This window comes from Salvelinus namaycush, chromosome 6, assembly GCF_016432855.1.
Source record: "Salvelinus namaycush isolate Seneca chromosome 6, SaNama_1.0, whole genome shotgun sequence".
Taxonomy (NCBI): domain Eukaryota; kingdom Metazoa; phylum Chordata; class Actinopteri; order Salmoniformes; family Salmonidae; genus Salvelinus; species Salvelinus namaycush.
In genome coordinates this window covers 19,016,378-19,032,838 of record NC_052312.1, presented here as the reverse complement: position 1 = coordinate 19,032,838, position 16,461 = coordinate 19,016,378, and positions in this window count along the sequence as shown.

Sequence of the window (16,461 nt, the reverse complement as noted above, 5' to 3'; positions counted from 1 at the left end):
GTCTTGGCTGATTTCTTTTTGATTTCCCCGTGATGTCAAGCGAAGAGGCACTGAGTTTGAAGGTAGACCTTGAAATACATCCACACGTACACCTCCAATTGACTCAAATGATGTCAATTAGCCTATCAGAAGCTTCTAAAGCCATGACATAATTTTCAGGAATTTTCCAAGCTGTTTAAAGGCACAGTCAACTTAATGTATGTAAACTTCTGGCCCACTGGAATTGTGATACAGTAAATTATAAGTGAAATAATCTGTCTGTAAACAATTATTGGAAAAATTACTTGTGTCATGCACAAAGTAGATGTCCTAACCGACTTGCCAAAACTATAGTTTGTTAACAAGAAATTTGTGGAGTGGTTGAAAAACGAGTTTTAATGAATCCAACCTAAGTGTATGTAAACTTCCGACTTCAACTGTATTTCACTCCCTCAATGTCATCCTTCCCCCACTAGAATGCAGTATTTCACCAGTTTAGGTCAATAGCCAGGCTTCGCCGCCATTTTGTCTCCAGTACTGCTCTAGAAGGAGTGCTGTGTGGTCTGGTGAAGAGTGGGAGGGTTTGTCAAACAGAAAAGTTAAATTGTGTAGCTGTGTGTGTGTGTGTGTGTGTGTGTCTGTGTGTCTGTGTGTGTGTGTGTTATCTGCACACATATAGGCTATGAGCAGAAGCTCTGCTTAACTACATGCAATTTTTTTGTGACACCTTTGTGTTATAAGCACATCTGTTACAATGTGCTTAAGCTATATGTATATGTGGTATTACTGCTGCTGGTAACTTTACACTGCCCCCTTGCGACTTCACTGTGTTATGTAAATGTTCCATTGTGTATGTGGGTGTGAATCAGTCTCCTAATGAAGTGCTGTGTAAGGCTGCAATTAAAGAACTTTGCATTCCTGTGTGTCCCAGACACACACACACACATGTAGACACAGGGGAAAGTGTGTTATGGGACAGAGTGTGTGTCCCACGCTGCTGACTGCCTGTTGTCTGGAAAGATGATTAACTAAGAGACTGTTCCTATAGGAACGGCAGATTGACCACCTCCAAAGTGATCCCACAGGCATCTCACTGTGTCAGCTACTCTGCTGTGTGTGTGTGTGTCAGCTACTCTGCTCTGTGTGTGTGTGTGTGTGTGTCAGCCACTCTGTTGCAAAAGTTTCCCATTTAATGTCCGACCAATGCCCCTCTTATACAAGAGACTAGAAACTAGGCTAAGTGATGCGCGGTCAAATGTTTTCTTGCTCTTTCTGTCACAGAAGCATATGGGCATGTGTGTGTGTGGGTGTGTAGGTGTGTGTGTGTTCTAAAGGAATAAAGTATTAGACTGCCCACGTTATATTTAAGCATACTTTGTATTTGTAACATCGGCTGTAATTTTAGAGCGACCTTGACTAACCAACAGTCTGTGTTTAGAAAGTGAGTTAAGGTTACCAAATGTTCATTGTCTCTCAACCTTTCTTTCTACTTCTCCTCTCTCCCATTCTCTCCCTCTCTTCTGCCTTCTCTCTTGCTCAGGCTCTCCCTCTCTTGCCCTCTCTTGCGCTCCCTCTCTTGCCCGCTCTTTCTCTCTCTCAGGCGCTCTTTCTCTCTCTCTCTCTCTCTCTCTCTCAGGCGCTCTTTCCCTCTCTTTCTCTCTTTCTCTCTCTCAGGCGCTCTTTCCCTCTCTTTCTCTCTCTCTCTCTCTCTCTCTCTCTCTCTCTCTCTCTCTCTCTCTCTCTCTCTCTCTCTCTCTCTCTCTCTCTCTCAGGCTCTCTCTCTCAGGCGCTCTCTCCCTTGCCCTATCTCTCTCTCTCTCTCTCGCTCTCTCTCAGGTCTTCTTGCCGATCTCAGCAAAGTACCACTGTAATTAAGGCATGCTAGCCGCTGAGTTGCAGATTCTTTTCTATGGAGATTAAGCTTTATTTTCCCCTCCTTTCTTTTTCATGGTGCTGGACCAAGGACTGCTCAGCTCCACTTGAGTGTCGACTGTTAGGTGTGGCTATTTGTTGTGTCACTGGGTGAACCATAGAATTACAATCAAGCAATTCTAATTCTATGCAATGAACAATGAGCATTCTTAACGGAGGACATCTAACGTGTAAGAAGAACCAAGTATTTTGAAGCTGAATACAAAGTCTCTCCGACTGATTCTCTCACTTTTCTCGCTCAAGTGAGAATTGTAAAGCATTTGACCAATGGCTTGGAATGAACCTCTTTACTTCTCACACCCAATTTCACAGTGTTCCACACATTTCACCCAATTTAACGTCTCCTTTGGAAAAACTGAGAATTATGTGTGAAACAGCCAGGATCTCTCTCTCTCCTCTCCTCTCCTCTCCTCTCCACTCATCTCTCTCCTCTCTCTTGCTCCCTCTCCTCTTCCTCCGCCCCCTCGTGTTGTTTTGGTTTTTAGAAATGAGAACCAGATGTTGCTTATTGTGCAGAAGTCAGTGAGGGGGAAGTGGAGGGGGGGACAGTGGGTGAGGTCAGTCTGCTGTAGCAAACAGCAGCACACACAGAGGTAAAGATGCAACAATGGATAAAGCGAAAGAAGCAAGAAGGATAAGAAGGTCAGAAGGGTTCTCATCCCTCTGATGTGGCGGGGTAGTGTTTTAGATTCAGCCAAAAGTTTACTTGCAGCCCTAGGCCCACAGGCCTGAGACAAAGCAGGGAGATTTCCTGGCAGATATGACTGGGCCTGGGCAGAGTTTTGGGAGGGTGTTGGCGTTTTGTGGAGGAACTGATTCAGCAAGTCCTGCTTAGGGTGTCACATCCTAACCGGTGTCTAACTGCTGTGTTAGGTCTGATTTCATGTAACTCAACATAAGTTCAAACCTCAAGCAATCTCAGTCTTTTAGTGTTGTACTTGTAGGCCAACTTGATAGTGCTGTTTGTTATAATGGAAAGGTTGGGGTTTCTATTGAATAAACGTACACTCTGGTACGTGACTCAGATTGCAAAGGAATTTTATTGTCGCTCTTTCTTTCTGTAACACAAACTTCTATGGCAGTGTGTGTGTGTGTGTGTGTGTGTGTGTGTGTGTGTGTGTGTGTGTGTGTGTGTGTGTGTGTGTGTGTGTGTGTGTGTGTGTGTATGCTTGTGGTCGTTCAAACTTGAGTCTGTGTGAGTGCGCGTCCATACTTGTGTCTGAATGTGTGTGAGTTGGTGAGTGAGACAGATAGTTTAGAGTGCGCCTCAACGTAGGTTACCCAAACACACTCAGGTTAAATTTCAAGCTGCTGGCCAGCCCACTACCTGGCTGGCTGGCTAGTTTAGGAGAGCTGAGGCTGAGCCTTGAACATTGTGAGCCTGGATGGTCATCTAGACTGACTGCGCACAAACACACTCACTAACATGGCTGGCCGCTCTATTTCTCTGTAACACAAGTTTATGTGACCATGTGTGCATGCTTTCGTACCTGCAGGTGTGTGTGTATGTGTGTACGCATGCGTGTGTGTGTGTGTGTGTGTGTGTGATCTCCCATCTCTAGATATTCCTAATTTGTTCTCCCACCTTTCTTAGACCTATTTCTATCTGTTTACGGTCCATCTGTTTATCACACATTCTCCCCCTTCTCCCATCCATCCATCCTCTGTGAATGTTAAGGATGTAGATGAAGTGTCGGAATGGAAATGAGTCTGAGAAGATAAATGGTTGTAATACTGCATGCTGGGAAAGATTATTTGGAGCATGAGACAAATGGAAATACCAGGCGACGTGGAGAGGGGACAGAGAACGTGGGCGAGGAAAGGAACAGATGTGGCACGAAAGAGGGAGAGAGAGAGAGAGAGAGAGACAGAGGAAGATGGAGAGACAGAATGGAAAGACTGAAAGAAGATCCACAAATGAAAGCTTGAGAAAGTTATGAACAAGTGTTTAATGGAGACTCCAATCCACAAGATAGCTTCCAATCCACACAGATGGAACATAAACAGTTGAAGGATGTGAGGAGAGGGGATGGGGGAGAGGAGTGGAGATGGGGGAAATGAGAGAAGAGAGGATGGGGGAATGAGAGAAGAGGGGATGGTGGAATGGGAGGAGGGGATGGGTGAATGGGAGAAGAGGGGATGGGGGAATGGGAGGAGAGGGGATGGGGGAATGAGAGGAGAGGAGAGGGGATGGGGGAATGGGAGGAGAGGGGATGGGGGGAATGGGAGGAGATGGGATGGGGGGAATGGGAGGAAAGGGGATGGAGGGGAATAGGAGGAGAGGGATGGGGGAATGGGAGGAGAGGAGAGGGGATGGGGAATGAGAGGAGAGGTGAGTGGATGGGGAAATGGGAGGAGAGGGGATGGGGGATTGAGAGAAGAGGGAATGTGGGAATGGGAGGAGAGGGGATGGGGGATTGAGAGAAGAGGGAATGTGGGAATGGGAGGAGAGGAGAGGAGCGGGATGGGGAATGGGAGGAGAGGAGTGGGATGGGGGAATGGGAGGAGAGGAGATGGGGAATGGGAGTAGAGAGGAGAGGGGATGTGAGGAGAGGAGGTGAGAGGAGATGGGATGTGAGGAAGTGGAGGCTCCTTAGAGGAGGACCATCCTCAGTGAAATGTCATAAAAATAAAAATAGTGAAACATCAAAAAAGTTATCCTTTTTAGATAAAACTATACCAAATAGGTCTACAGTAGCCTCAGCAGCACTCTGTAGGGTAGCACCATGGTGTAGGTGGAGGACAGCTAGCTTCTGTCCTCCTTTGGCTATATTGACTTCAATACAAAACCTAGGAGGTTCATGGTTCTCACCCCCTTCCATAGACTTACAGAGTAATTATGACAACTTCTGGAGAACGTCTTCCAACCTATCAGAGCTCTTGCAGCATGAACTGACATGTTGTCCACCCTATCACGAGGCCTCTTCTCTCTTAGCTGAGACCTTGAAACTGACATATCTTTCGTTCTCAAAACAAAGGTCTGGGCATACTGCCAAATTGCAGCTACTGATAGTGAGGATTCGTTCAGTAAGTCACTTCCATGAACATAGAAAAGCCTTATTAGAAAAGCACAAACATTAAACATTTCCAGCACAAGTTGACTCAAAGAGAGAGAAAGACAATAGTTGAACAGTTTTGAACAAATTAACTTCCTCCAAAATTAAGGAGAAGCAAGAGAGAGAGAGAGCTATGTTTGGTTGTGTTTTTTAACTTTCACTTAGCTAGCGAATGTAGCTAGCTAGTTTAGCCTACTCAAACACCCAGCTCAAACAGAGAGGGATGCTATGTTAGCTAGCTGGCTATGGCAATCCAACACCGGGACTCTTCTAAGTCAAGGTAAGTTTTTGGTTTTAGTAATTTATTGCCGCTTGTCCCGTCGGTGTAACTGCTAAACTGCTTAAGCAGCTAGCTAGTTCAGCCTACTCAAACAGAGAGGGATGCTAGCTGGCTATAAGAGTACCTTAAAACCTAGCATTCAAACAGAGAGGGACGCTAGCTGGCTATAAGAGTACCTTAAAACCTAGCAGTCAAACAGAGAGGGATGCTAGCTGGCTATAAGAGTACCTTAAAACCTAGCAGTCAAACAGGGAAACGTTTCCAAGCATTTTTCCGCCATTCATTTTTTCAATAGGGGATTTTAGAAACACTTCAAATAATGGAAACACTTCAAATAGTGTTTCGTGTAGGCTTACCCTGGCATGACGTTTTCATAATCGTCTAAATCTCTCTAGGACAAGGTGACTATTATCAATATATTAGCCTGTATTTACCCACAAAAATTAAATGCTTTTTAAAATCAAATCAAATCAAATATATTTATATAGCCCTTCGTACATCAGCTGATATCTCAATGTGCTGTACAGAAACCCAGCCTAAAACCCCAAACAGCAAGCAATGCAGGTGTAGAAGCACGGTGGCTAGGAAAAACTCCCTAGAAAGGCCAAAACCTAGGAAGAAACCTAGAGAGGAACCAGGCTATGAGGGGTGGCCACATTTTTAGCTGCTAATGTGGCTATCATAAATAACTACAAATACCATGTTGATCTGGACAACACTGTCAAATTGAGGCAAAAGTAAGAATCTTCGGATTAACTATCTAATGTTAGCTAAATGTAGTAATGAATAAATTGGCTACATTTCTTTAAATTGACACTTCTGTGAACTGTCTTGTGCAAGTTTTAAATTGACACAATACCTGTTTAGCAAAGGTTTCAGCTAGAGATGATGTGCAGGAGCTTGCAGGGATTTGTAGTCTTGCATGATGTCTACTGTGATGCTAATTATCATTTTAAATAGAGCTGAATATATTGATAAAACTTCATGCCAGGGTAAGCCTACACGAAACACCGCCCTTATTTGAAGTGTTTCTAAAATCCCCTATGGGAAAATGTATGGTGCAAAAAAACAATTGGAACCAATTGACCTCTAGATTTTATGGGTATTATGACACCCCCACTGTGGGTCTCTATGGATATCCAACACTGGAACTCTTCCAAGTCAAGGTAAGCTTTTGGTTTTATGATTTTTTTGCCACCGGGGCTGCCGGTGTAACTGCTAAACTGCTTTCTGACTACACTGTACTGCATGATTGTAGCGGGTTTACTAACATGTTTGTTCTAGTAGTTCTAGTTAACTATGAGGTGACAACAATGTAGGCTGTGTGTAGTGGTTAGCAGTCATGATATGAAGGTTTGGCTTGGAAAGGTTTTTTCGCCTGGTCACAGACAGCTGATGTGTTGTGCACTGAAGTCCACAAGCGAAGGGAAAAGGTGAGAGGAGAAGAGTGTGTAGATAGTTGCGAGAAGGAACTGTATATACAACGAGCAAAGTGATCATGCTGTCTTTATGTGGCTGCTATAAAAGTGAACTGTTTTCGTGTGATCAGGGGTGTATTGATTTCACCGATTCTGTTGAAAAACATTTCTTAAACGGAAGCAAACGGAATGAAATGGGGGTTAACATACCTGCATAAACTCTCATTTGCAACTTTTGGACTAATGATTACACCCTAGATCAGCTAGATACAGGCAAAAGTGTGCAAGGCGGTATTGAATGTGTCACTGTCTGTCACCTTGATTACTCAAAATTCTCTTGATCTGTGCACTTACGTTGTAAACTTGCATTCATAGGCTAGGTTGTAGCAACCTCATGATGGGTACAGGGAAAATTTGAGTGTAATGTAGTAGCCTAAACCTATCAATGTTACATTGAGCTGGGTGAATAGAATATGAATGACAGTCATCCAATATGCTGTAATACAAATTAGGCAATGCTCATAAAAAACAAAAAACAACTCTCCCTCATCTTCAAGGCACAACCGCTTACTGATGAGAGGAGATGTGAGGAGAAGAGATGTGTGGAGAGGGGATGTGAGGAGTAGGGATGTGAGAGGGGATGTGAGGAGTAGGGATGTGAGGAGAGGAGACGAAAGGAGAGGAGAGGGGATGTGACAAGAGGAGAAGAGATGAGAGGGGATGTGAGGAGTAGGGATGTGAGGAGAGGGGATGTGAGGAGAGGAGATGAGAGGGGATGTGAGGAGTAGGAATGTGAGGACATGTGAGGAGAGGGGATGTGAGGAGAGGAGATGAGAGGGGATTTGAGGAGTAGAAATGTGAGGAGAGGAGATGAGAGGGGATGTGAGGAGTAGGAATGCGAGGAGAGGGGATGTGAGGAAAGGAGATGAGAGTGGATTTGAGGAGTAGGAATGTGAGGAGAGGAGATGAGAGGGGATGTGAGGAGATGTGAGGAGATGAGAGGGAATGTGAGTAGAGGGGATGAGTGGAGATGTGAGGATAGGGGATGAGAGGGGATGTGAGTAGAGGGGATGTGAGGAGTAGGAATGTGAGGAGAGGAGAGGAGATGAGAGATGTGAGGAGTAGGGAGGAGAAGAGAGGAGAGGTGAGGAGAGGAGATGAGGGGAGATGTGAGGAAAGGATATGTGAGGAGAGAAGAGATGTGAGGAGTAGGGATGTGAGGAGATGTGAGGAGAGGGGATGTGAGGAGTACGGATGTGTGGAGAGGAGAAGAAATGTGATGAGAGCAGATGTGTAGACAGGGGATGTGAGGAGAGGAGATGTGAGGAGTAGGAATGTGAGGAGATGAGAGATGTGAGGAGAGGGGATGTGAGGAGTAGGGAGGAGAGGGGATGTGAGGAGTAAGGATGTGTGGAGAGGGAATGTGAGGAGAGGGGATGTGAGAAGAGGGAATGTGAGGAGAGGAGATGAGAGGAGACAAGAGGGGATGTGAGTAAAGGAGAGGAGATGTGATGAGTGGGGATGTGAGGAATAGGGATGTGAGGAGAGGAGAAGAGATGAGAGGAGATGTAAGGAGTAGGGATTTGAGGAGAGGAGATTTTTGGAGAGGGGATGTGAGGAGAGGAGATGGGAGGAGAGGAGATGTGAGGAGAAGGGATGTGAGGAGTAGGGAGGGATGTGAGGAGAGGTAATGAGGGGAGATGAGAGGAGTAGGGATGTGAGGAGAGGAGATGTGAGTAGAGGGGATGTGAGGAGAGGATATGTAAGGAGAGGAGATGTGAGGAGAGGGAATGTGAGGAGAGGAGATGTGAGGAGAGGAGATGAGAGGGGATGTGAGGAGTAGGAATGTGAGGACATGTGAGGAGAGGGGATGTGAGGAGAGGAGATGAGAGGGGATTTGAGGAGTAGGAATGTGAGGAGAGGAGATGAGAGGGGATGTGAGGAGTAGGAATGCGAGGAGAGGGGATGTGAGGAAAGGAGATGAGAGATGTGAGGAGAGTGGATTTGAGGAGTAGGAATGTGAGGAGAGGAGATGAGAGGGGATGTGAGGAGATGTGAGGAGATGAGAGGGGATGTGAGTAGAGGGGATGAGTGGAGATGTGAGGAGAGGGGATGTGAGTAGAGGGGATGTGAGGAGTAGGAATGTGAGGAGATGTGAGGAGAGGGGATGTGAGGAGTACGGATGTGTGGAGAGGAGAAGAAATGTGATGAGAGCAGATGTGTAGACATGGGATGTGAGGAGAGGAGATGTGAGGAGTAGGAATGTGAGGAGAGGAGAGGAGATGAGAGATGTGAGGAGAGGGGATGTGAGGAGTAGGGAGGAGAGGGGATGTGAGGAGTAAGGATGTGTGGAGAGGGAATGTGAGGAGAGGGGATGTGAGAAGAGGGAATGTGAGGAGAGGAGATGAGAGGAGACAAGAGGGGATGTGAGTAAAGGAGAGGAGATGTGATGAGTGGGGATGTGAGGAATAGGGATGTGAGGAGAGGAGAAGAGATGAGAGGAGATGTAAGGAGTAGGGATTTGAGGAGAGGAGATATTTGGAGAGGGGATGTGAGGAGAGGAGATGGGAGGAGAGGAGATGTGAGGAGAGGAGATGTGAGGAGAGGAGATGTGAGGAGAAGGGATGTGAGGAGTAGGGATGTGAGGAGAGGTAATGAGGGGGAGATGAGAGGAGTAGGGATGTGAGGAGAGGAGATGTGAGTAGAGGGGATGTGAGGAGTAGGGATGTGAGGAGAGGATATGTAAGGAGAGGAGATGTGAGGAGAGGGAATGTGAGGAGAGGAGATGTGGGGATGTGTGGAGTAGGGATGTGAGGAGAGGAGATGAAACGAGATGTGAGGAGAGTGGACGTGAGGAGTAGTGATGTGGAGATGAGATGAGAGGAGAGGAGAGGGGATGTGAGGAGAGGAGATGAGAGGGGATGTGAGGAAAGGAGATTTGAGGAGTAGGGATGTAAGGAGAGGAGATGTGAGGAGAGGGATTGTGAGGAGTCGAGATGTGAGGAGTATGGATGTGAGGAGAGGAGGTGTGAGGAGAGGAGAGGGGATGTAAGGAGAGGAGTTGTGAGGAGAGGGGATGTGAGGAGAAGGGATGTGAGGAGTAGGGATGTGAGGAGAGGTAATGAGGGGAGATGTGAGGAGAGGGGATGAGAGGAGTAGGGATGTGAGTAGAGGGGATGTGAGGAGAGGAGATGAGAGGGGATGTGAGGAGTAGGAATGTGAGGACATGTGAGGAGAGGGGATGTGAGGAGAGGAGATGAGAGGGGATTTGAGGAGTAGGAATGTGAGGAGAGGAGATGAGAGGGGATGTGAGGAGTAGGAATGCGAGGAGAGGGGATGTGAGGAAAGGAGATGAGAGATGTGAGGAGAGTGGATTTGAGGAGTAGGAATGTGAGGAGAGGAGATGAGAGGGGATGTGAGGAGATGTGAGGAGATGAGAGGGGATGTGAGTAGAGGGGATGAGTGGAGATGTGAGGAGAGGGGATGAGAGGGGATGTGAGTAGAGGGGATGTGAGGAGTAGGAATGTGAGGAGAGGAGAGGAGATGAGAGATGTGAGGAGTAGGGAGGAGAAGAGAGGAGAGGTGAGGAGAGGAGATGAGGGGAGATGTGAGGAAAGGATATGTGAGGAGAGAAGAGATGTGAGGAGTAGGGATGTGAGGAGATGTGAGGAGAGGGGATGTGAGTAGAGGGGATGTGAGGAGTAGGAATGTGAGGAGAGGAGAGGAGATGAGAGATGTGAGGAGTAGGGAGGAGAAGAGAGGAGAGGTGAGGAGAGGAGATGAGGGGAGATGTGAGGAAAGGATATGTGAGGAGAGAAGAGATGTGAGGAGTAGGGATGTGAGGAGATGTGAGGAGAGGGGATGTGAGGAGTACGGATGTGTGGAGAGGAGAAGAAATGTGATGAGAGCAGATGTGTAGACATGGGATGTGAGGAGAGGAGATGTGAGGAGTAGGAATGTGAGGAGAGGAGAGGAGATGAGAGATGTGAGGAGAGGGGATGTGAGGAGTAGGGAGGAGAGGGGATGTGAGGAGTAAGGATGTGTGGAGAGGGAATGTGAGGAGAGGGGATGTGAGAAGAGGGAATGTGAGGAGAGGAGATGAGAGGAGACAAGAGGGGATGTGAGTAAAGGAGAGGAGATGTGATGAGTGGGGATGTGAGGAATAGGGATGTGAGGAGAGGAGAAGAGATGAGAGGAGATGTAAGGAGTAGGGATTTGAGGAGAGGAGATATTTGGAGAGGGGATGTGAGGAGAGGAGATGGGAGGAGAGGAGATGTGAGGAGAGGAGATGTGAGGAGAGGAGATGTGAGGAGAAGGGATGTGAGGAGTAGGGATGTGAGGAGAGGTAATGAGGGGGAGATGAGAGGAGTAGGGATGTGAGGAGAGGAGATGTGAGTAGAGGGGATGTGAGGAGTAGGGATGTGAGGAGAGGATATGTAAGGAGAGGAGATGTGAGGAGAGGGAATGTGAGGAGAGGAGATGTGGGGATGTGTGGAGTAGGGATGTGAGGAGAGGAGATGAAACGAGATGTGAGGAGAGTGGACGTGAGGAGTAGTGATGTGGAGATGAGATGAGAGGAGAGGAGAGGGGATGTGAGGAGAGGAGATGAGAGGGGATGTGAGGAAAGGAGATTTGAGGAGTAGGGATGTAAGGAGAGGAGATGTGAGGAGAGGGATTGTGAGGAGTCGAGATGTGAGGAGTATGGATGTGAGGAGAGGAGGTGTGAGGAGAGGAGAGGGGATGTAAGGAGAGGAGTTGTGAGGAGAGGGGATGTGAGGAGAAGGGATGTGAGGAGTAGGGATGTGAGGAGAGGTAATGAGGGGAGATGTGAGGAGAGGGGATGAGAGGAGTAGGGATGTGAGTAGAGGGGATGTGAGGAGAGGAGATGAGAGGGGATGTGAGGAGTAGGAATGTGAGGACGTGAGGAGAGGGGATGTGAGGAGAGGAGATGAGAGGGGATTTGAGGAGTAGGAATGTGAGGAGAGGAGATGAGAGGGGATGTGAGGAGTAGGAATGCGAGGAGAGGGGATGTGAGGAAAGGAGATGAGAGATGTGAGGAGAGTGGATTTGAGGAGTAGGAATGTGAGGAGAGGAGATGAGAGGGGATGTGAGGAGATGTGAGGAGATGAGAGGGGATGTGAGTAGAGGGGATGAGTGGAGATGTGAGGAGAGGGGATGAGAGGGGATGTGAGTAGAGGGGATGTGAGGAGTAGGAATGTGAGGAGAGGAGAGGAGATGAGAGATGTGAGGAGAGGGGATGTGAGGAGTAGGGAGGAGAGGGGATGTGAGGAGTAAGGATGTGTGGAGAGGGAATGTGAGGAGAGGGGATGTGAGAAGAGGGAATGTGAGGAGAGGAGATGAGAGGAGACAAGAGGGGATGTGAGTAAAGGAGAGGAGATGTGATGAGTGGGGATGTGAGGAATAGGGATGTGAGGAGAGGAGAAGAGATGAGAGGAGATGTAAGGAGTAGGGATTTGAGGAGAGGAGATATTTGGAGAGGGGATGTGAGGAGAGGAGATGTGAGGAGAGGAGATGTGAGGAGAAGGGATGTGAGGAGTAGGGATGTGAGGAGAGGTAATGAGGGGGAGATGAGAGGAGTAGGGATGTGAGGAGAGGAGATGTGAGTAGAGGGGATGTGAGGAGTAGGGATGTGAGGAGAGGATATGTAAGGAGAGGAGATGTGAGGAGAGGGAATGTGAGGAGAGGAGATGTGGGGATGTGTGGAGTAGGGATGTGAGGAGAGGAGATGAAACGAGATGTGAGGAGAGTGGACGTGAGGAGTAGTGATGTGGAGATGAGAGGAGAGGGGATGTGAGGAGAGGAGATGAGAGGGGATGTGAGGAAAGGAGATTTGAGGAGTAGGGATGTAAGGAGAGGAGATGTGAGGAGAGGGATTGTGAGGAGTCGAGATGTGAGGAGTATGGATGTGAGGAGAGGAGGTGTGAGGAGAGGAGAGGGGATGTAAGGAGAGGAGTTGTGAGGAGAGGGGATGTGAGGAGAAGGGATGTGAGGAGTAGGGATGTGAGGAGAGGTAATGAGGGGAGATGTGAGGAGAGGGGATGAGAGGAGTAGGGATGTGAGTAGAGGGGATGTGAGTAGTAGGGATGTGAGGAGAGGGGATGTGAGGAGAGGAGATGTGAGGAGAGGGGATGTGAGGAGTGGGGATGTGAGGAGAGGAGAGATGTGAGGAGAGGGGATGTGAGGAGTAGGGAGGAGGAGAGGCGATGTGAGGAGAGGGGATGAGAGGATTAGGGAGGTGAGGAGAGGATATGTGAGAAGAGGGGATGTGAGGAGAGAAGAGATGTGAGGAGATGGGATGTGAGGAGTAGGGATGTGAGGAGAGGGGATGTGAGGAGTAAGGATGTGTGGAGAGGAGAATAAATGTGATGAGAGCGGATGTGTGGACAGGGGATGTGAGGAGAGGAGATGTGAGGAGATGGGAGGAGAGGGGACGTGAGGAGTAGGGATGTGAGGAGATGTGAGGAGAGGGGATGTGAGGAGAGGAGATGAGAGGAGACAAGAGGGGATGTGAGGAAAGGAGAGGAGATGTGATGAGTGGGGATGTGAGGAGTAGGGATGTGAGGAGAGGAGAAGAGATGAGAGGAGATGTAAGGAGTAGGGATTTGAGGAGAGATTTGGAGAGGAGATGGGAGGAGATGTGAGGAGAAGGGATGTGACTAGTAGGGATGTGAGGAGAGGTAATGAGGGGAGATGAGAGGAGTAGGGATGTGCGGAGAGGAGATGTGATTAGAGGGGATGTGAGGAGTAGGGATGTGAGGAGAGGAGATGTGAGGAGAGGGAATGTGAGGAGAGGAGATGAGAGGAGATGTGAGGAGAGGAGATGTGTGGAGAGGGGATGTGAGGAGTGGGGATGTGTGGAGTAGGGATGTGAGGAGAGGAGATGAAACGAGATGTGAGGAGAGTGGACGTGAGGAGTAGTGATGTGAGGAGATGAGAGGAGATGAGAGGGGATGTGAGGAGAGGAGAGGAGATGAGAGGGGATGTGAGGAAAGGAGAGGAGAGAAGAAGAGATGAGAGGAGATGTGAGGAGTAGGGATGTGTGGAGAGGTAATGAGGGGAGATGTGAGGAGAGGAGATGTGAGTAGAGGGGATGTGAGGAGAGGATATGTGAGGAGAGGATGTGAGAAGAGGAGATGTGAGGAGAGGGGATGTGAGGAGTAGGGATGTAAGGAAAGGAGATGTGAGGAGAGGGAATGTGAGGAGTCGGGATGTGAGGAGAGGAGATGTGAGGAGTATGGATGTGAGGAGATGAGAGGAGATGAGACGGGGATGCGAGGAGAGATAATGAGAGGAGATTTGAGTAGATGGGATGTGAGGAGTAGGGATGTGAGGAGAGGAGATGTGAGTAGAGGGGATGTGAGAAGAGGAGATGTGAGGAGTAGGAATGTGATGAGTAGGGATGTGAGGAGAGATAATGAGAGGAGATTTGAGTAGAGGGGATGTGAGGAGTAGGGATGTGAGTAGAGGGGATGTGAGGAGTAGGGATGTGAGGAGAGGATATGTGAGGAGAGGGAATGTGAGGAGTAGGGATGTAAGAAGAGGAGATGTGAGGAGAGGGAATGTGAGGAGTCGAGATGTGAGGAGTATGGATGTGAGGAGAGGAGATGTGAGGAGAGGGGATGTGAGGAGAGGGGATGTGAGGAGAGGTAATGAGGGGAGATGAGAGGGGATGAGAGGAGTAGGGATGTGAGGAGTAGGGATGTGAGTAGAGGGGATGTGAGCAGAGGGGATGTCAGGAGAGGAGATGTGGGGATGTGAGGAGTGGGGATGTGAGGAGATGTGAGGAGAGGGGATGTGAGGAGAGGAGATGTGAGGAGTAGGAGAGGGGATGTGAGGAGGGGATGTGACGAGAGATGGGATGTGAGGGGTAATGATGTGAGGAGAAGCGATGTGAGGAGAGGGGATGTGAGGAGTAGGGATGTGAGGAGAGGTGATGTGAGGAGTAGGGATTTGAGGAGAGAAGATGTGAGGGGATGTGAGGAGTAGGGATTTGAGGAGAGGAGATGTGAGGAGAGGGGATGTGAGGAGGGATGTGAGGAGAGGGGATGTGATGAGATGTGAGGAGTATGGATGTGAGGAGATGAGAGGAGATGAGAGGGGATGTGAGGAGAGATAATGAGAGGAGATTTGAGTAGAGGGGATGTGAGGAGTAGGGATGTGAGGAGAGGAGATGTGAGTAGAGGGGATGTGAGAAGAGGAGATGTGAGGAGAAGGAATGTGATGAGTAGGGATGTGAGGGGAGATAATGAGAGGAGATGTGAGTAGAGGGGATGTGAGGAGTAGGGATGTGAGGAGAGGATATGTGAGGAGAGGGAATGTGAGGAGTAGGGATGTAAGAAGAGGAGATGAGAGGGAATGTGAGGGGTCGAGATGTGAGGAGAGGAGATGTGAGCAGAGGGAATGTGAGGAGAGGGGATGTGAGGTGTATGGATGTGAGGAGAGGGGATGTGAGGAGAGGGGATGTGAGGAGAGGGGATGTGAGGAGACGGGATGTGAGGAGAGGTAATGAGGGGGGATGAGAGGAGTAAGGATGTGAGGAGTAGGGATGTGAGTAGAGGGGATGTGAGGAGAGGAGATGTGGGGATGTGAGGAGTGGGGATGTGAGGAGATGTGAGGAGTAGGAGAGGGGATGTGAGGAGGGGATGTGACGAGAGATGGGATGTGAGGGGTAATGATGTGAGGAGAAGCGATGTGAGGAGAGGGGATGTGAGGAGTAGGGATGTGAGGAGAGGTGATGTGAGGAGTAGGGATTTGAGGAGAGGAGATGTGAGGGGATGTGAGGAGTAGGGATTTGAGGAGAGGGGATGTGATGAGATGTGAGGAGGGGGGATGTGAGGAGTAGGGATGTGATGAGAGGAGATGTAAGGAGAGGGGATGTGATGTGAGTAGGGATGTGAGGAGAGGAGATGTAAGGAGAGGGGATGTGATGAGAGGAGATGTGACGAGAGGGAAAAGGAAAACAGAGCCTAGATTCTTGTGGTGAGTGGGGCAGTGGTTTCTGTTAAACCTCATAAATAGATCAACGGGTGAGAGAGAGAGAGGGAGGGAGTGGGTTAGAAATCGGGGTGAGATAGAGCGGGAGGGAGGAGTGGCAGTAAGTTAAGGCAGTTTCTTAGGATTTTTTTTCTGAAACCTATAAAATAATTTCAGCTTTACTGGACATCTCACTTTTAATTTAGCACACTCTTTCTTGCTTTCTCTCTCTCTCTCTCTCTCTTTTGCTTGTTTGGGGCTGGAGGCTCCGATGTTTTAAGAATTCCAGATGTAGTTAACAGAACTCAGTTCTCAGAAAACTGCACTCAGAAAAACGTGATCATTCCATCACTTTTTCCATTTCTCATTTCCCTGGGCTCGTGGCTCTCTGGCCAAGTCCAAAACAACCTCCCAGCTTCAACTAGGCTCTCCTCTCCTCCACTCCACCCATGACCCCTGGTGAGCTGTAAACAATAGCTGGTTAACAACAAGTTGGAATGCACAGAACCAGAGAAGCAGCTCTTCATTCTGTTGTTTGCTCAGCATTCCTAGTCCTATTTGAGTAGTGGTGAGGCCAGCTGCTATTTGTTAGTCAGTCCGAAGGCCATTCTCTTCCCCAGTGTTTGTGTGTGTTACGATAACATAAAATGACTACCAAAAAGTAAGGCATGACTCATTTTAGAAAATATTTTTTCTTTAATTTTAACTCATGAAATGCAAAAAGGTGAAACAGGAAAAACAATCTAATTCCCTTTTTTTATTGATATCATTATCATTATAAATATCATTACCGTTATCATTG